This window comes from Ambystoma mexicanum, chromosome 3q (assembly GCF_040938575.1).
Source record: "Ambystoma mexicanum isolate Mex_15411 chromosome 3q, UKY_AmexF1_1, whole genome shotgun sequence".
NCBI classification, from domain to species: Eukaryota; Metazoa; Chordata; class Amphibia; order Caudata; family Ambystomatidae; genus Ambystoma; species Ambystoma mexicanum.
This window is the reverse complement of record NC_090926.1, coordinates 1207425038-1207446943: the sequence shown is the minus strand read 5'-3', so window position 1 is coordinate 1207446943 and position 21906 is coordinate 1207425038. Positions and strand designations below refer to the sequence as shown.

At 48.4% G+C, this 21906-nt stretch overlaps 1 protein-coding gene across 1 annotated transcript in view; it reads right to left on the bottom strand.

Moving 5' to 3' along the window:
- The window catches only part of KEAP1 (kelch like ECH associated protein 1), a 240151-nt gene extending 224853 nt beyond the window's left edge, over positions 1 to 15298 (bottom strand). The window contains exon 1 of the mRNA XM_069604078.1: positions 15002 to 15298. The gene's annotated coding sequence lies outside the window, so the exon portion shown is untranslated. The remainder of the gene's footprint in view (positions 1 to 15001) is intronic.
- Between the last annotated feature and the right edge of the window lie 6608 nt (positions 15299 to 21906).

Here is a 21906-nt window from a genome sequence, read left to right as displayed (position 1 = left end):
GGGCCATAGAGTTATAAGAACTGTTTAATATGTTTTTAGATCAAGCATATTTGCTTGAATAAAATAAAACAAGCTTGGGAACTGTAAACCGAGCTCAAACTACTTGTGTACTCCGTCATCCTTGAATTGGTCTACTAGTTCAAACCCTTCGGTATTTCTGTCAGATTGACCTGTAGAACTAGGGATGTTAAAACAGGTACCCCTTCTTTTTTGCATTGCCCCGCAAAAAAGATGCCTGCTTTTGCGGAGACACCATTACATTGAACATGCGGGGGGACACCCACGCAACCCTGATTTTTTTATTTGTAATTTTCTTCTTTTTTTACAAGGGGAGTCGGAAACATCCCCGCAACCCGTCCCCATACATAATGTTGCCATATATAATGTCGCCAATGGCTTTTCCAGCCGACATGTATGGGGACATTCGGTATGGGGACATTATTACCTAATCAATTTAGCCAGTTTTTCTTAATGAGGGCACTTTAAAGATCATTCCCAGGTCATCAGAAGTGTGGTGTTGCTGGATCCGATTTAAGTACTCCCAGCGGAAGAGGTACTCTTCCAGCTCACGGATCCTCCCGGGGGCCTATAAGGGTGTTTATGAAGGATGTACTCTAACTTTGATTACTTGTTACGGGATTGCCTTCTTCACACAAACGCCCCAAAGATGTTGGTACAGAGATGCACCACTATTATCGGAAGGTGCCCCCCTGTGCCACAGTAGCCCTGTTCAACTTGGGACGTTCTCGACAACCAAAGTGCCTTGACTCTACACGAAGTTGGCCGCCGTAGTTCCCAGCCTGGAGACCCTCCCCCACCCCCCCCCCCCGATTGGCTCACTATGAAGAGCCCCTACTGGGCGCGCTGCGCTGCACTCTTCAACCAATGCATCTGCAGAGAAGGCAGACAACGCTGGCACGGCATCAAGGCCTGGTGCTAAGGCCCTTAACGATGCCCATCTGCACCTGAGCGCACTTTGCATTTTCTTGCCATGGTCCCCAGCCTTGCAAATCATCCCAGCAGGTAAGATGAGCCCCGCCTCATCTGATCCACCCCTGCTGTATCTCTAACCCACATTTTCCAACCATCCACTAAGCCCACTTCTAACGCTATTTTTGCCTCTGTTCCTCTGGGCTTTTCATCTTTCAGCCTGTTTTTCATTCACACACCTATTTAGTCTTATTTGCTTGTCTGGACGCCTGATGTAGACCCCCCGTACCATGAGCTGAGGCTTTGCCAGTCTGCATTCACACACCTTTTAGTCTTATTTGCTTGTCTGGACGCCTGATGTAGACCCCCCATACCATGAGCTGAGGCTTTGCCAGTCTGCATTCACACACCTATTTAGTCTTATTTGCTTGTCTGCACGCCTGATGTAGGCCCCCATACCATGAGCTGAGGCTTTGCCAGTCTGCATTCACACACCTTTTAGTCTTATTTGCTTGTCTGGACGCCTGATGTAGACCCCCCATACCATGAGCTGAGGCTTTGCCAGTCTGCATTCACACACCTTTTTAGTCTTATTTGCTTGTCTGGACGCCTGATGTAGACCCCCCGTACCATGAGCTGAGGCTTTGCCAGTCTGCATTCACACACCTATGTAGTCTTATTTGCCTGTCTGCACGCCTGATGTAGACCCCCCGTACCATGAGCTGAGGCTTTGCCAGTCTGCATTCACACACCTATGTAGTCTTATTTGCCTGTCTGCATGCCTGATGTAGACCCCCGTACCATGAGCTGAGGCTTTGCCAGTCTGCATGCACACACCTTTTTAGTCTTATTTGCTTGTCTGGACGCCTGATGTAGACCCCCCGTACCATGAGCTGAGGCTTTGCCAGTCGGCATTCACACACCTATTTTTGTCTGCAACCAATATGGGCATTTCTTGCACTACTGTAAATGTACTATGCACTTTCTGTAACTGGCGCCTAGATGCCTCTGGGGTTTGTGCACCGAAATAAACGCAAAAATAAATAAAATGCTGATTTCTGGTCCAAGAAGGGTCTGTTGATCAACAGGAAATTCACGTTAGGTTGGCAGACCAGATCAGCTGGGAGAGCTTTGAACTGAAGATCTGAAAAGGGTCTGTGGTGCAATCCCAGCTTCAAGGCTGACATCTGCAATATACTCAACATTGCCCTTCCATTGGGGCTCGGCTCTGCACAGCGCATGGGGGCGAGTTTCTTGTGGAGGGTCGGCGCCAAGCTTAGCCCTCCCCTATCCTTACTGCAACAGGCTCCTGAATAGAAGTGGCTGAGATACCAGGCTTACAAAACATCCTGGGTTTCTGAGGTGCCACAGACCACCTAGTATCTTAGTCCCAATTCCCAACCACGTGGTCATTGGATAGCGAGTCATCATTAACTCAGAGGTCTTGCTAATAGGCCTGTTCTCGTCTGGGATTCTTAGTGGGGGTGCAGCGAGGATGTCAAAGAAGGGGTATATGTTGCTTCTGCGATCCGCAGGTTATAGAAACCATAGGAGATGGGTCATGGGGTAACCAGGAGTGCTTGGGTCCACACTACCGCAGAGGAGCGATTTGGAGTATGACTGATGAGGTCAGGAAGGAGCCATCAAGAAATATCAGAAGCCTAGTGGCCTTATGCACATCGATCGAAACCAAAGCAGCGCTGATTCAAGACAACACAGAGGCCCAGACCCGTCTCAAGAGGCAGGGAGGGGACAGGTCCAACAGATCACTCTAGGGGAAGTGGACATTTCACAAGCAGACAACTTATGCTATCTCAGGCGGGCTTGGCGTTTCCTTCTCCTAGGATTCAGGAAGCTGTTTGAGGAACAGCCATTTACAACCAGAGATGGTCTACCTGGTGTGGCCCAAGCATCCTGCACTCAGACCTGGATGTGGAATGGTTTTGATTGTGGTGAAGTAGCCAGAGAAAATAATGCCATAATTTCCTGCCTTTAATGTGCAAAGTCAGCCAGGAGCTGGTGGAGGTTCTCCCGGCTCCGAAGGGTTGGTTCAGGGGGCAGTGGGCCCCTTTAGCCAGTTCCATGACACGAGGGAAGCAGCTGGACACCTGGTGGCCAATATTTGGAGAGATTTTGATTCAAGAGCTCTCTTATTTTGGGCCCTTTGTGGATGTCGAGGGCGGGTGCTCTCGGTCCGACGTTGGGCTCAGCAATTCCGAGTAGTGTACCATCAGCTTTTTTTAAGAAATGGGAAATTGTGCATCATTCTGTAAGTTCCTCTTCCCCTAATCGGAAGGACGAATTGTCGCATATGGCAGATATAACCGCTGTTGGAAAGAATGACAGCCTTCCGTAATCTGGCTGAGGTTTAGTCCAATATTCTTGCATCATTTGTCCCAGCTGCCTCTTCTACCCGACATCCATCTGTTGGGGTTCCCTCCTACATCCGGTATTCAGGAAATCTCTACTAGAGGGGTTTATTCATTTTACTGGGCATTTGTAAGCTGCTTATACATCAAGTAATTGTGTTTCAAAGAACCCACAGGGCAAAGGGACAAGGAAACCGCAAGACAATGGCATATAACAGTGATTAGCAAAATACAAAGGCTGCCCTACTTAGCTTTGTGAACATTCGGAGCAAGCAAGTGATATGATATGAAAATATATCATATTTTGTATCGCGCTCTTACACGAGCGTTTCAGAGCGCGACATGGCAAGGGAGAACAAAACAAACAATCATACTCGGCCCAGTGACATTGAGAACGTGCAAGTGCATGGGAAAGGGAAAAAGTGCATGAAAGGGAGAGAGTGGAAAGTGTAGAGTAGAGGAGAACAGATAAATAAAAATAGAGAATAGAGGCAATGAACAGTGGTAGTGCGGCCAGCAAGTGGCAAGTGCTGTGTTTACGGCAGCAGACTGGGTAAGTCTGATAAGTGCAGAAAAAGAAGAAAATTGGGGCTTGGTGGGGGACTGTATGGGTACAGATACAGTCCCCAGTGCAAGGGGTGGCAGGGTGAGCAGGTACCTGGGCCCCGGGCACAGAGGGTGGCCGGGTGCATAAGTGCCAAGAGACCAGTAGAGAAAAGGGACAGGGGAAGTGGGTAAGTGCTAGAGGTTCCACAGAGGGGGAAGTGCCAGAGAGCCAGTTTCAAAGGCAACAGGTAAGTGCCAGACAGTGACCGCACTTGATGAAAGAGGGGTTACCAGCCAATACAATAAGTGAAGGCCTGTGACACAACATGGGCCAGTGGTGTCCGAAGGCAAGTGCAGGGGGAGGGCGGATGCTGCTGGCGATTGGACAGAAAGCCGGGACCCAGAAGGACACAACGGCCCAGGCCACCAATCACAGCTACTGTGGGGTTTAGCACGAGAAGGAGAAGAGGAAAGTCTTGAGGTGCTTGCAGAACTTGATGAGATCCGGCACGAGATGGAGAGAAAGGGGAGGCTGTTCAAGAGGAGGGAGCCAGCTGATGAAAGGGAACGGCGGTACACTCTGACGTCCTTTCCATGTCACTGGACCCCCGCAGGACACAAGAACCCCAGCATACCACATCTCGCCTCTAGAGATTCCAGGAAGCCTGGCCCAGGGTACTGATTCCAAGAAGCACGGCTCTGAGACCAGCACCATACAAGAGTGTCCTTAGTTGCAGCCTACCCTCTCCCCCCGCCACGACTGTAGCACTGTGCAAAGGTGGAGGGTGTGTACTCTACTACTGCAAAGCCAGACTACCCACGAGTCAAAGAGGGCATGTAGTACAACTACCCCAACTTGCCATGGGAATCCTTCCCAGAGGATAACCCACCCTCAGGCGAAAAACTCGCCATAAGCACCAAAAATCCAGCAAAATTGTGAACGTTGTGCTTTCCAATGATATGATGTGCCCTTTATAATGCTCCCGTACACAGGTGTTTCTAGGCACGCGGTATAAGATAACTAACATTTAAGATTGTGTTTCTGGGTGAGTGGCATGGAGTCCTTTGGTGTTCTGGAAGGAGGTGTTTTGGTTAGGGTGGGAACTGGAAAGGTCAGTTTCTGGTTGGTATCAGTTGTGGGGAAGGCGATGCCTTGGGTGTCGCCAGGGCCGTCATGAGAGAGGGGGGGGGCAGGAGGGGCAAACTGCCCCAGGCCTCGCGCTTGTGGGGGGCCTCGCGGAACCCTCTCCTAAGTAGAAGACAGCACAGTCCACCTGTGTCCTTTATTCACACGCAGGACTGTGCTGTCTGCTCTCTGCCCCGGCAATGATTCTGCTGTTTGTTGCGAAGCCGTGGCTCTGCAACAAATGGCAAAATAACAGGAGACTGCAGGGCTCAGAAGTGAGCTCTGCTGCCTTCTGTTATTCATCTGACAACGTAGACATGCTGAATGAAAAGAGAGGACTCCTCTCCTGTCAGTCAGTGTGTTCACATTGCTTAGACTGAACATACTTTCTGTGGCATGCCATTTTTTACTGGCTGGGAGTGGCAGATATTGATGCAGCCTGCATGAACATACATGAGAACAACCAGCATGAATATATTTTTATACTAGCGTCTGCTGTGTGGAAAGGCGGCATGGAATGTATTTGAACATGTTCCTGTGCATACTTGGTGATTTGCAACTATTGGGATTTGCCATGTGCTTCCATACAAAACCAATTGCAAACTGTAGGGCTTTCTAGACAATTTTGCAAAGAAAGTGCAGTAAAATGCACAATTTTAACCCAATGTTTCAAACATTTTCTTGGGGGTGAGAACCCCCCCTCAAGCAACCCTTCTTTGGTTTGGGCTCCCTCACTGGGCTATGTTGATCCTGCATAATCGGTGCACACATTTAAGCCTCTTAAGTTCAGAAATGTACCAGCCTCATGTACATCATCCATCTGTCACTGTGTATGATGTGTGTTTAATGCGCACACAGGGGTAGGGTGCTCCTTAATGCTGGCATCACGCACCACATGCCATCCTATATATATTTAGGCATATGGTACAAAAGTTAGTCTGGCATAAACCTTTCTTCATTAGAGAAATTTAACTTTGCTGTAGTTGATTTGCAGTTATAATAATAAACCACATATGGGCTCCTCCACACAAACTCAAGGGGAGATTTCTCGAGTCTCCTGTTTGCGGAGGCGCCAACGCTGGCCCAGTGCAAAATGTCAGGGGGCCTCACTGCATCTTGGGACAGCCCTGGGTGTCTCCCGTTTGTCGGGTCCACAGGCCAAGGGTGCATTCATCCATCTTGTCCACCAGTGCATAATGAATTGACATGCAGGATGGTAAGTCATACTTTGCAGATGGAACCGTGTAGTGACTAAGCTTCCCCTCGACCCAGAGTAGAATGCATGGAATGTGGAGTGAGTAACATAGAATGCAGCCAGAGAGAATGTTGATGTATGAGTGGTGATCTGTGAGAGTCAGTTGGAGATGTAGACCCCCTGAGAGAGGATTCCGGTACATGTTGTCCTTAACTTATATGTACCTGACCTTATGTAAGGAACCTATTAAAGGAGTCACTGGTACATCCCAGGATGTCAGTCATCTTTGGCCAGGACTCATCTTTACAGCACTCTGCCCGTGCTGCCCTCGGCTAAGGGCCCCGAGGCCAAGGGCGGCTCCAACAGAAACGGCTCCGGGAAGTGTTAGCAGGTGTCCACAGGGGAAGCCAGTGGCCAGCCGTCAACTAGCAGCTACAAGGACCCGCAAGGTAGGGTGGCTTGGGGAGAGGTACAACTCTACCCCAGATACCGGACCACTAGGCAAAACCAATGTCGATCAATGTAATCACCGCCAACTGCCGCAAACAGCATTATTAGCAGGGCCTCTGCTCCCAAATTGCATTGTGTGACCCCACAGTGCACTAATAGGCCTCTCTCCCACTATACAGGTCTCTCAAACTTAGCAGGGGCTCTCTCCCCAAACTGCAGTGTAGGATGTTTAGATTGCACTGACAGGCCTCTCCCCCACTGCGCAGGTCTTGAGTTTAACAGGGGCTCCGTCTCCAAACTGCACTGGGTGGCGCTTAGATTGCGCTGGAGGACGTCTCTCCCACTGTGCAGATCTCTCAAACTTAGCAGGGGCCTGGTCTCCGAACTGCACTGTGCGATGTTTAGATTGCACCGATAGGACCCACACCCAATATACAGATCTCTCAAATAATCTAACTGCGCTTGGTTCAATACTCTACCAATCCCGGAATCCCCCACCGACAGTGCGCCCTTAGGAAACATACCCTACCCTCCGACAGAAAACAACACTGATCCAGAGAACACCCCAGCGTATCCAGAGAAGGAAAACCGAGGTCACTGCAAACACACAGCACAAAGGACCAACTACCATACCACGCCTGCACCTAAACTGGAAAATGGCCCGTAGCAGAAAAGGACGCTGAGAAAGAGAACAAGACCATGCAACAAGAGACGCGATCACACAACACTGACGGAACCCACAAGAAACAGCCCCACTGGAAGAAAACACGCCTAAAACAGCCACAACCGAAATAAAATCCACAAGAGAAAAATCCTTATACCTCACACCTTACCTCGCAACAACCACGGTACACCGACACACCAACACAGAAACCTCGAAACATGCAAACAATGACCTGATACATGCAGGAAAAAGAGGGGGTTGCTCAACAAGAGAGTGGGAGGGCTCCGACCCCATTAATCCTTGCATTACAAGAACAGAGGGCTAACATCGACTTCCACTACATCCCGCACAATACAGCGAAGTACCAACAACCAGCAAAGCCACCCCCGACCGAACAACCGACCCAATGAAGAAACCACCACTGATCTTCATCCGAGTAGCATCACAGCAGAAACACCAAGACTAATCAGCACTGTTATCAACTTACTAGACCGCTTCAATGAAGAAGCAGCTGTCGCCGTTCTTCATCCTACCGACATCAATGCGGAAAACTCCACGAACAGACAATTACAAACCCGAACAACAAATAACGCCAAAACAAAACCTCACCCAGAGAATCCACTGTAATCTAATAAACGCAAGATCAATGGCCAAACACTCAACGGAAATATACGACCTCCTGTCAGAAGGAGGGATCGACATCCTATTTGTAACCGAAACATGGCTAGACGATAACTACAAGATCACCCTCAACAACTGCCTGCCTGAAGGCTTCAAATGCATCCAAACAAACAGAAAATCCAAAAGAGTGGGGGGGGGCTAGCGATCATCCACAAGAAACAACTGGCCATCAAAATGGAAGATCCACTTAACATCGATAAATGCGAATCCTTAATACTACGACTTTCAGTAAACCCCAAAACCAACCTGAAATTTGTACTGATATACAGACCGCCAGCCTACGATGCGACTTTCGTAGACGATTTTACGGAAGCAATCACTACCCTAGTCATCAACTGCAATCACCTGATCATCCTCTGAGATTTCAACATCTGGTTCGACGAAGAAACCACAACCACACAAAAATCCTTAACCGCCCAACTAGCAGCCATGAACCTACAACAACTAGTCAAGGGAGCAACCCACTCAGCAAGGCACACACTTGACGCAATCTTCGCCAACAAGGATCTCATCACCGCGGCACCCCCGATTCAAATACTTTGGAGCGACCACCTCATTATTCCGTTCATAATCACAACAGCCACTCCGACAAAAAAAGCAACAAGAAAAGCAACCCATCATGATGAAAAGAAATTGGAGAACCATAAAAAACTCCAATCTAACCGAGCTCCTAGAACTCGGAAAACCACAAGCATCAACAATGGAAGAAGCAGACCTAGACAAAAAAGTTGCCCTACTTCATACCTGGATCGCAACAACCCTTGACGACATCGCCAAAGAAAAGCCCTTCACCCCATCACACAAGAAAACTACAGCAAAATGGTTCACCCCACTACTCAACGCCATGAAAAGGAAAAACCGAAAACTAGAATCTGAATGGAGGAACAACAACACCACCGCAAACAAAATTGAAATACCTACAACAGATCCACGCATATAAAAAAGAAATACAAAAAGCAAATAGGAAATACTACGAGAACCGAATCTTCAGAGCACCAAACGCTCAAAAAGACCTATTCAAAATCATAAACGAAATAAAAAACCCACCGGCCTACAACACGCCAATTCCATCGACGAAACTTTGCGAGGACCTCGGAGACCACTTCAAAAACAAAATAACCTCCATCCAACACACCATACAAAACAGACCAAGCGTTCACAGCTCAAACCCCACCAACGCAGACGAGGAACACGCAAACAAGCTACGAAACTTCCCAGAAATATCAGCTGAGGCTTTCGTCAAACTGGTAAACCAAAGCAACAAATCGGGCTCTCCAGAAGACTTGTCCCACGGACATATACAAAACGATTCTCAAACAAGGAACCCCCATGGAATACCACAGGAACCTCCTCAACCTCTCAATCTCAACAGGTAAAGTACCGCAGGCCTTCACATCGGCTTACATCAAACCACTACTCAAAGACACAACAGGAAACGTAGAAGGCTTAACTGCAGACCCATCTCTAACATACCCAACATAGCCAAACGTACGTCTACCAAATAACCCAAGAATTCATAGAAGAGCACTGCCTACTAGACCAGGCACAAGTTGGCTTCAGACCTATGAGAGGAACAGAATCGGCTCTCCTCTCAATATGGGACGACCTAAAAACAAACGCAGACTCAGAGAACAGCACCACATTGATTCTCCTTGATCTGTCTGCAGCCTTCGACACTGACAACCATGCCATCCTCATAAACAGATTAGAAGGAGTAGGGATAACAGACACTGCCCTACTATGGATCAAATCCTTCCTAGCAAACAGAACAGAAATAATATGGATGAAACCTTGTAAATCCAAGCCCAGAGTCTTCACGTGCGGAGTACCACAAGGATCATCCTTCTCCCCGCTTCTATTCAACATCTACATGTACCTATTAATCAAACTCATCAAAAAACACGGCCTCACATGCTACAACTACGCCGACGATACTCAAATAATCTTCAACATACAAGACACCCGAGAAGAAAAACACCACACTAGAGAGCTGCCTTTGTGACATATTCAACTGGATGAACCTCAACCATCTCAAAATCAACCCAGGAAAAACAGAGATAATGATGGTTTCAAAAAAGGGAGGAGACATCAACTACATCCCCTGGCCAAGAGAGCTCGGCAGCACACCAGAACCATCATCAACTGTAAAAAACCTAGGGGTCCTCATGGATAACAACCTCAATCTGGAGCCACAAGTAAACTCGGTAATCAAGAAATGTTTCTTCCTCCTGCGAGCAGCAAAAAGGAGCTTACCGCTCCTGTCATTCGCCAACAAAACACTTTCCATCATCTCTCTGATCATGTCCAGAGTGGACTATGCCAATAGCCTATACCTGGGAATACCCGAACGACTTCTAAAAAAACTGCAACACATACAAAATACAGCAGCCAGACTCCTCCTCAAGCTACCCAGAAGAGAACACATCAAACCCGCGCTAAAAATACTACACTGGCTACCACTGAAACAGCGAATAAAGTTCAAGGCCATGTGTATCACGCACAGAGCAATACACAAACAAGGCGCAGAATTCCTAAGCGACAAACTACGCCTACACCGACCAACAAGAACACTAAGATCAAGCAGCGACATACGCCTGGAACCAAAACCCTACAACAAAAAAAGACTCGGAGGATCGTCTTTCTCTCACCAGGCACCCAAAACCTGGAATGACCTACCTAAGAATATACGGAATACAACAAACCACCTAGCATTCAGGAAACTCCTCAAATCATGACTCTTCAAGGCATAACCACAACGGAGACGCACTAGAATGCCACAGACATCAAACAATGATGGAAATAAAGCTAACCTCGGCCACCCTCAAATTGGACAAACACTCAAACCAAAGAAACAACCACTCGACAGAGCATAAGACATCATGGAAAATAGCCACAAAGGAAGGCTGCAGATACTGACCACATACCCAGACCCACACGAAAGCCCAATTGGCTCCCTCACTGGTACGTACCGGACAAACATACCCAGACCGACAGACGCATCTAGATAGGATCGATTGGATGTTGTGAATGTTGGCATGCCCACAACTGGACGGGTCTCTGGACACTGGCCTGCGCCGCGTCTGGGTGGGAGTGTGAGTGCTGGCACGACCACACCTGGATGGAGCCCTGGGCGTTGGCCTGCGCCGCGTTAGGATGGGAATGTGGAGGCCCACAGGTGCCGCACTCGGACAGAGCTGTGAATATTAGCATGGTAAAGGTCAGGTAACCCACTAAACAATATAAGCTCAAACTCTGCATACTTATCTCACTCAAAAAAAGCACACAACCATCTCTCGCACAACAAGCCGCACGCACTTCACAACACTGCAAAAACAACAGCACACGCGGACTGACTCCGATCCGATACCCGCACCAAAGCTCAGCACCCGGTGTACAACAAGTTGATGCTGCCAACAGAACACCACTCCCCTCACTATCCTACTCCCTTCTTCACCTCACTTACCCATCCCACCTTTATCGTTTACAGATCCGCCTGAGCGCCTGGGGACCAATTCTGTTGGTGACGGTGCGCGGTACAAATACCTTTAACATTTAACAATGGCGATGAGGATGCTGGGTGTGCTGGGGGGGGACAGCACAAAGGAAGGGACATGCACGGTCACCCCTCCCCCCAACTAAAGAAGAAGATCCTCTCTTAGGTAGGGGCAGCGCTGTTTGCTAGTAGGCGCAGAGAAGGCCAGCGCTGGATGTAGAGGGCAGTGGCACGGCCAGGTGCCGGCGAGCTGCCAGCCAGCAGGCAAAAGGGACATTGGATAAAGGAGCTGTGAAGAATTAGTGCATGGGTGGGGGTGAGGCCCCTTCATGTTATGGGAATGAAAGCACTACAGGAGTAAAGCACAGCGCTGTTGATTCCGTACTGTGAGGCTTAAGGGGCGAGCTGGAGAGGAAGCCTTTGTTCATTGTGGGTGCTGCTCGTGGGCGGCACTGCTAGGGTGTTGGGCAATGCAGAAGATAAAGAAAACGAAGCGAACGCCGGTGAACAGCTGCAGTACGCTGGGCATTCACAGAAGAGTACGGGCAGAGTTATTGGAAATGGGCTGGTCAAGAGACCAGTGGGACGAGGGCCGCGTCCCCAGTGGTACTTTTGTTTTAAGTTGATGCTGACAGGAGGGGCAGCAAAGAAGGCAAATTGGTTTATTTGTTTTGGTAAGGGCTATTAGTTGTTATAGTAGTAGTGATGTGAGGCCTGTAGATATTCTATGATGAATGTGATGAGATGGTGAGTGCAGCTGTGCACTGGATGAGTTTGGGAGTCGTGGCCTATATTAGGAATGCACAGTAGTGAAGTGGATATTTGTGAGTTAATAGTAAAAGTTACGTTTAACAGTTTGTTTCCCACAGATGGACTTTAAAGATTAAATAGGCAGTGTGGATTGGTTAGTTTTGAACTAAATGGAGCTCAGAAACGTGATTTGTGAAATTTTTCCACACTAATGATTTTGCTTTTACAGGTGGGACTTTTATTCATGGTAGAGAACTTGGAAGTTTAGGAATAGAACGCATTGTTGGTAGAAATGCAAAGTTATTGAAATTGTATGACATGTTGAAGTGTTAGTGAAGGAAATTGTCGACTTATGTCCTGTGGTGTGATGAATAGTTGTATGATGCGGTGAGTGGTGTTATGAAGAGCTCCCTGTAGTTGAAGAGGTGTGTGTAGAAGGTGTTTTTCAAACACGGGCACATGTGGGATAGTGACACTGAGTGTTGCGGTGTTGGCTGTACGGGTATTCGGAATATCCAGCCGCTTGAATGGACAATGTGGTGTGTGCAGCCAGTGAGTTGTGGTATGGAGAGGGTTGTGAGGGAGCCGGGTGAACGATGTGATGTGTGCTGTGAGATGCAGTGGTCGGAGTGTACGTAAAGAAGTAGTGGAGCTATGTTCTCTGCTGGTCTGCCCCATACCTCACAACTCCATCACTACGCCCCCTCACAAACACAATCCAAACCCCCCATAGAAAGACCTGCTATTTATGGGAATGTGCAGTGCACTGAAGTGCAAGCTTCAGCTTCTTCCTACACTTTTATTTTAAAACTAAACAATTCCAGAACGGTTTCTTTTTAAAATAAAAAAAAAAAAAAGTATATGAGCACCACTCCCGACCGCTCCTGCCCACTTCGACCTCTGGTGAGATGAGAAAACTTGTAGAAGGGCTGGAATGCCTGATAATGTTGAGGAGTTTGGAAGGGTATCTTTGTTGATGGTGTCTCTTCTCTAGTGTGTATGAAAGGGGAGAGACATTGTTTGTCGAAGTAATTGTCCCACAGGGTGAGGACGGTCTTAGGGTATGTGTGTGTATAGAGTGTTCCTGTTTTGAGGTAAGAGGTGCACGTGCATTGGATGGTGTGTGTTTGTGAGTGTGTGTCTTTTGCTGGTAGGTGTTTGTTATTATTAAGGGGGCGGGGGATATGTAGCGACTAAGCTTCCCCTTGAGTAGAATGCATGGAATGTTGGAGTGAGTGACATAGAATGCAGCCTGAGAGAATGTTGATGTATGAGTGGTGATCTGTGAGAGTCAGTTGGTGATGTAGACCCCCTGAGAGAGGATGCTGGTGTATATTGTCCTTAACTTATATGTACCTGAAGTAATGTACAAGGAACTTATTAAAGGAGTCACTGGTACACCCCAGGATGTCAGTCATCTTTGGCCAGGACCCATCTTTACAAACCGCTTAACAAACTTAGCAAATATTAGTATATTAGTAGACCGCCCCATTTCTGTGCTTTTCAACATGGAAATGTGGCAGCTGTGATGACTTTAATTATCCGGGTATTTATTGAGCACAGACTTAGCTTTGGGAAGCAACGCAGCACCCTCAATTCAAAGGCTGTCGTTTGCTGTAGCATGGTGTATGTCTGGCATGCAATGTGTATGGTGAAAACAGACAGGATTTCCTGTGGGCCCGCTTGTGCAGGATAGGCAACAGCGAATTTCGGGGGGGGGGGTGCACGCATACAGTATACTGCAGGGCGGTCAGTGTAGGGTGCATGTGTAGCAGCATGATCGGTGGGGCGTGTGGTTCAGTTGGCTTACAGAAGAGTGCTCTGTGTAGGGTAGGTTTGCAGAGTGATCTGCATGAGTGCCTGTGTGATAATCAACAGTTGTCTAGGAGGGGTGCACGTATCGGTGTCTAGGAGCAGGATCTGGGGGGGGGGGCTGGCATACAGCACATTGATATGTGTGGTGTGCATGTCTGATACAGAACAGTTGTCTGGGAGGGGTGCACGTGTTCGGTGTGTTGCAGCGTGATCTGTAGGGGGTTACCTGGCATATGGCAGCTATATCTGTGTGGGGTGTAAGTCCGATAGGAAACGCTTATCAGTATGGGGTGCATCTCTAGTACACAGCGGACTCGGGAGTGATGCATGCATGGGATTATTACACAGCAGAGTGATGCGTCAATAAAGGGCGCGTGTGTGCAGGGGGCGAGGCTGTTGGTGGTTGATGGATCGGCATCCCCTCTCTGGGTGCAGAGTGCGATGCTCATTATTGGCGGGAAGGGCTTAAATCCCGGGTGCAGTCGTCTGTGGGGGTTTGCATGCAGGGTGTGATGGTGGCGTTGGGACCCTATATATGTGCAAAGGCAGGTCTTCTGGTGGGGGGAGCAGCTGGGGGAGTGAGATGAGGTTATCTGAGGCTGCGTGGAGCGGATCATGCCCCGTCTGCAGGGGTGGGTGGACGTTATGCCTGGAGAGGGGCTGTGGATAAATGCTATGAAGGATGCAGCTTTTGGGAGGGGTGTGGGGGGGTGGGGGGTTTGGATGCCATCTGCGTGCCACTGCACGGGATTGCACCGGGAACACAAAGGTGGCGGGTGCTTGTGCCACCTGCGGGCATTTCTGGGAAGGGACCCATCTGTTAGAGTCGGGGTAATGCCTGGAGTAGCTGCAGCGGGTGTTGATTTCCCGGGACCTGTTGCACACACGCCCAACCCCTCCCCCCAGTGCAGCAGGGGGTCACGGCATTTCCCGTGCCCGGGGTTGTGTGCTCCATGTGCCACTCCCAGACCCGCGCACTTACCTCCGGGGCGCCCCCAGCTTCCTCCTCGGCTCTCCCCTCTCGTCCATGGCTGGCGGCTGCTGCGGCTGTTGACAGTCACCATGACTAAGCACAAGAGCGCCGGGTCCGCCCGTCACAATAAGAGTCCGGGGCGGAGCTTCCGCGCCGACGTCACTGTGGGCGGCGCGGGGAAGCCAGGCGCGTCACAATCAGCCGGCCGGGGCGGGGCTTCGGAGAGGAACCGGGCCCGGTTACGTCATAATGGCCCGGCTGTAGGCGGAACAGATAGGGCGAGAAGGAACTAGGCGCGTCACAGTGGGCCTGGCCTTAGTCACCCCGTGGGGAGGAGGCAGAGCAGCGCGTCATGAGAACGCCGCGCGCCTATTGGACGGGCGCCTGCGTGCGCGCGCCAGGGAAAGGGAACTTTAGGACAGGACATTCCAGGCGCTGACAGTTTCGCTGTTTACTGGGACAGCTGATCGCCGCCCTGCTGCTGCTACATGCATGCCTGCCGGCCCCGACCTGCGCAGAATTTCAACTGCCACCAGTTGCCACGTCATCAAACATTGCATTACAGTTTTACTTTTCCTATTATAAAGGCACACCCAATATTCTTTTTTTTTTTTTTTAAACACTATTAAATGTATAATAAACAAGAACAACTCCATATAAAGCAAACAATGTCTCACATGAAATAGTAACAACCGACATTTTTCAAAACATCTTGAACAACACATATTGATCATTCCAACAGACAATTCCCAATATTCTGATAACTGCTAAATGTATGCGTGCACTAGCTGCCAACATTGTTATTCTTGAAATCATAATGTATAACATTAGTAAAGTCTTTCCTTTATTTCGGAATTTTCCATTAAAGCCGCAAAACATAAATTCAATGTACACAATATAAATAATAATACAACACTGATGTATGTGGGTCACAGTGAGTCAGTGATCAAACGGGCACCAGACTGGTCCCAGGTATGTATAAAAGGAGCGCTTCTTTATTCTTCTTACTTACAGGTTAAGTAGGGAAGCAGGAGAGCACTCCTTCGGGTTCCTTCACTCTCGAGTCCCCGACAGTCATTCCTGGGGCCTGGAGCACGCCTGGTTCCACATACCTTATATCATTCTGCAAGGCCCCTCAGCTCATGCACCACTCATCACACACAGTCTGAGTGCATAGATCACTACTGCATATATTAAAACCTAACTTAAAACCTAGGTTGGTACGACATCTAGGAAATAGAAGTTTACAATAGTCGGTAGGCGTCTCGATATAAAGTGCAAGGCGTTAATCATAAGAACAAGCTCCACATCAAATCTCGTTACAAACACGTTAAAAGCCATATGCAATTTTTAAGAAGAGTGAATTGGGCAAGTTGAAGGAACTGTAGGCGTTTTGGTATCAAGTGCAAAAGGCTAATCATTTAAATGAGCCCTGCATCAAGTTTCATTGCTTTTTGTATTAATAATGATTGAGATTTGCATACACACAAATAAATACGTATCTTCCAGAATGTCAACTAAATATCCTCCATCATCTAGTGCGAATAACTATAACCTTAAAGGAGGATAAAGAATAAACATAGATATAGCTTACCTACTAATTCCTAATATTAAAAACATTCTAGTATCCATTTCATAACGGAATTCATACATGTGTTGTCCAATGCCATAACATATATTCCATCTAGCTTCGGAGACCAGACAAAACTTACAACAAACAAGGGCTAAATGACAAGGGAAGGGGAGTTAGTTACAGTCTAAGCCAAGTTGAGTAATAGAATACATAATCCATATCAAATAATGAAAGTTATTTAATATGGTATTATATTTTTGAATAAAGTGTATGCTAAAAAGTGAAAAGTCGGACGCTAGAACAGATCTTGCAGGACAAGGCTGTCGTGTCGTGCAATGCTAGTGCGCAGGAAACGCTGCCCGTAGATAGTAATATGTTGCGCCTACGTCACCGCATCCAAACCTTTAAGAACCGAGGATCAGAACTTCTGCGGCAAAACCCTCGCAGGACCAGGCCGCAGTGTTGTGCGGCGTAGGTGCGTAGGAGACGCTGCCCATCGATTCTTAATACGTTGCGCTTACGTCTACGCATCCAAACCTTTAAGAACCGAGGATCGGACCCTCTGTGTCAAAGCCCTCACAGGACAAGGTCGCAGTGTTGTGCGATACAGGTGTGCAGGAGACGCTGCCCATCGATACGTAATATGTTGCACCTACGTCCATGCGTCCAAACCTATAAGAACCGAGGATCGGACCCTCTGTGGCAAAGCCATCGCAGGACAAGACCGCTGTGTTGTGCAACGCAGATACGCAGGAGCCGCTGCCCCTCGATACATAATACGTTGCACCTATGTACATGCATCCAAACCTTTAAGAACCGAGGATCGGACCCTCTGCAGCAAAGCCCTCGCAGGACAAGGGTACAGTGGTGTGTGATGCAGGTGTGCAGAAGACGGTACCTGTTGATACGTAATATGTTACACCTACAGCCAAACCTCCAAAACTTTAAGAACCCAGGATCGGACCCTCTGCAGCAAAGCTCTTGCAGGACAAGGCTGCAGTGGTGTGCGACTCAGGTGTGAAGGAGATGCTTCCTGTCGATACATAATACACTGCATCTACGTCCACGCATCCAAACCTTTAAAACCAAGGATCGGACCCTCTGTGGCAAAGCCTTCACAGGACAAGGCTGAGTGTTGTGTGGCACAGGTGCGCAGGAGACGCTGCCCATCGAGATGTAATATGTTGTGCCTGCGTCCACGCATCCAAACACTTAAGAACCGAGGATCAGACCCTCTGCAGCAAAACCCTCGCAGGACAGGGCTGCAGTGTTGTGTGACACAGGGGCACAGGAGATGCTGGCCATCGATATGTAATACTTTGTGCCTACGTCCACGCATCCAAACCTTTGAGAAAGGAGGATGGGCCCCTCTGCGGCAAAGCCCTCGCAGGACAAGGCCGCTGTGTTGTGCGACGCAGGTGTATGGCAACGAAGGGGTAGTGGCACCGCATGCGAGCACACCGCTCAGCCGTAGACCAGCAGCAACCAAAAAAAAAGTAAGAAAGAGGTGGGAAGTTGGAGCAGCCACTACTGTCACCTATTACACTTCCCAGCCTTCTGCGTGTACTTCCACCTAATTGTCTGACATAACATACTCTGTCTCTGCGCAACACTAGGCTCTCCCCTTAGCGTTTAGCGCTACTTGTGTTTTTTGTACTTTCTCAACGCAACCATAGGCTCTCTGTAAAGACTGGAGGGGGAGTCTGCACTTCTGCTCTCTATATGATAGAGGAGAGGCACAGAGGACCCCAGCCAAGATTCTCTATTACGGTAGCAATGGACGAGCAATCAAGGCCTAGCTTCTCAGGAGGAGATGCAGGCTGGTTCTTAAGTACAGTGTAGTCCCCAAGTCCCCACAAAGTAATGTTCACACACTGTATTCGTTAAAACACAGTCTTTATATAATTAATATTCAAGTTTATGTACACTATCACAATAACTCACTTTGTGCTCAGAAAATCAACAATGGTAAATATATACAGTTCTAAAGTGGTACCACAATTATCAGATCTCATTAAAGTGCATCACTATAGTCTTGGTCAAATGTCACACAGATCACTTAATAAAGGCAACCAACAACAGACATAGCAGGAAAGCAGGTGGTTAGAACAATTGGCAGAATACTGGCCCTACTACTAGACACAGTTCTGTGTAGAGATCCCCCCACCTGGGCAACCTGTAATATGAAGCGATATAACAAGCCCAGTCCATATATTGTTCTACAAGTCTTATTTCCTGTTATAATGTTTATACCCCCCCAATGTACCTGGTAGAGCAGAAATCTTCGAAGAGGCGTTGATGGATCCTTCTTGAGTGACTCCCTTTAAAGCAGGAGCCACCGGATCGTCGAGAGGCGAAGAAGGTGAACTTGGTGTCGACAGCGTCGATGAAAAGTGCGAGGGTGCCGAGACCACGGCGTCGATCCAGGCGGTGCTTGTCAATGACATCCTGCGAGGATGAGGTGTGCGGGGCACCTCGGTGTTGGATAGTTCAGGACTGCAAAGAGTTTCTGAAGAACTGTGGCCCGACAATGCCATCGAGTCGTCGAAGTCTTTGTGGTCTTTGGGTGGCGGGAAACCCACCGGCGGATTCTCCTCAGCGCGTCAGCATCCTCGACTTTCTCCGGTGGGATAAAGCAGTTGATGGTGCGGACAAGGGAGTCCTTTGATGTAACAGTCTTAGGCAAAGGAGCCAGCAGCTCCAGTCGTCGGCGGCACGGGGTCAAGCGGTCCCCTCTTCTGGGCAACACGGCTTTGACGGGCCTCCAGCGGTTACAGTGATACTCCGAACCCTGGTTGACAGCAATGGACTTCGACAGCGTCGATGTCCGGGTGCTTCACTTAGTGCTCCTCGGCGGTCCCCGTCTCCGGTCGGCAGCCTTTCGAGGGTCTGTCTTTGAGGGAGCTTTGGCGAAGGTTAGCAGTGCTCGATGGTCCCTCAGAGCACGGGAAGAGGGCGCCTAGCCAGGTCCTCTCTCGGATCAGTCCTCGACGAACTCGACAGCTTTCGGATCGGGTCGAAGCAAATGCAGCAGCAGTTCTTCTTCTTCCAGCTGGGCGTCAATGATAAGCAGTTCCAGTTACTCTTCAAGTGTTGACTCAGCTGCTGAACAATTTCCAGTGATGAGAAGTCCCCAGATATACTATTCTGCCCCTCATCCACACTGCTGGGTCACACTCAGCAGCCAATCATACAGAAGGGCATTCATGCAGTCAGTCAGCCAATCAGTTATACTGGCTCTTGCCATAAAATGGGCAATCATCCATCTAAGGAACTATCTTCTAGGGAGAACGTTCACACTTGTCACCAACCACTCACCTTTATAATGGATAAGTCAACGGAAGGACTCTAACAAAGTCAGGCACTTTAGACTAAGTGCATACACCTGATACCAGTTAGCTCTCCTCACATGAATGAAAGGCAACACCTAAAGACACACTCTGAGCAAGGTGGAACACGAGTACAAGCAGAACCTCTGGGACAAAGTGAAGACGGAATTGTGTTTCAAGGATGCCAGTGACCCTCCCGGGTGAACGGCAGAGTTGGGGTGGAGACGCCAAGCCCATGATACTAACCTTGACTCATGAATTGGATATCTCAAAAACAAGAAAATGACACACACAGCCAGTGAGTTGGATAGCGACCTGAAAGACCGTTGTGTGTTAAAGCTTGAAATAGTGACATTTTATCACAAGTGAAGGCTGCATGTGTGCGAGTGAGACATGATGAAAGGCAGTCCTGTGAATGAACTTTGAAGTAAAAGACAGCTGCAAAATCAGCGATACTAAGTAACGGAGTGGTCCGGCCTAAGGAAGTAGCCCACTTGAATGTCTCCATGAAAAGTTAATAGTTTGAAGTGAGAAAGTGAAAGAACACCAAAAGTGCAATAACAAGGTTTAACGCCTAGAGAAGGGGAAAAGGAAAGTTGAACTGTAAACGTTGAGTTGAAGTGGTCCTGCAGTGGTCTGAAAAGTAAACCACGCACATTCGAAAGACTTCGACACAGGAAAGTGATCCAAGCCCGACATAGGGATACCTGAAGTGAAATAAGCTTTGGGAAGGGAGCCCCCTGGCAAGTTTGTGTTGAACTTTATCGTGAGAGGTCTGAGCCCAGCTGAGGGGGAACAACGAGAACTGTCTGGTGAAAGGTCTGAGCCGGACAGTGGGGGATCTTTGTGAACTGTTTGGTTGAAACATTATTAAGTCAAGAAAAGAGACTTATATGTAGAAGGCTAGATGGGCCTCGATCCACGTTCGGGAACTGTTTATTGTATTGGAAGTCGAGCCAGAGCATGACATCTTGTCTACAGGGACAGCCTTACTCCGTGAGGTCTAACGTGGGAAGGAGAGGTGGTTCAATCACCTTTAATCATTTGAACACTGACTTTTCCTTTTGCATACATTTCTCCTTTTTACACCTTTTTGTACAAGCGATAGGGCAGGCATTAGGTTTGGTGAGCATAGGCCATTTTGATTTAACAGACTCCACTATTTGATGGTCAAGACTACTCCCATCTTAGTTATAGAGCAGAATAGGAATTTCTCCAACACCAACAATTTCAATAAAGGATGTACAAACTGTACCCATTGTGTCAGTGTCATACTTGTGATACCATGCCTTCCCTATAGGGAGAATAACTCACGAAGAAGGACATGGTGGTTTTAAATGTGGCAGACAATGAGGTTACAGAGTGTCACACGGTTCTGTGCGATGCCCCAACACACTGCTAGACAGATCTGACTGATGAACAGCGTTTTGCGGATCATGAGGATGACAGGGAACTACTGTTCCAAATATGCATACCCTGTCAGGTGGTCATGGAGCACAGTGAAGTCCCCAGAAAACACAAATTATGAGCCTCATAGCGGCTTACATACAAGCAGACTTAAGTACCTAAGCAAATACGGTCAAGCGCCCCTTATGAAGTTGGTCTGCTCAAAGGAGTAGGGGCAATATTATCACAAGTGAAACAGTACCCCGTCACGAGAAGCAGACAAGGGAATATATACAACAATACTAGCCCTGTGGCAACAGGGTATCATTCAGACATCAGAATCCCCATGTAACACAGCGATATACCCTGTCAAGAAGGCAAAGGGAGGTCATGGTGGATGATTCAGGATCTCTACCTACTGAACAAACTAGTGGAGGAAGAGTTTCTGGTGGTGCCGAATCCGACCTTTCTATGGGCCTTGTTGAAGATGCAAAAGTTTACACAGGCCATGGTTTCTCTGACCACGTAATATCCTGGCACAGATACATATGCCTGAGAGTCTGAAACCTGCTCTCGGCCCACAGGAGGAAAACATGGCACCTGGAGGCCGGACGGGCTCCCAAATC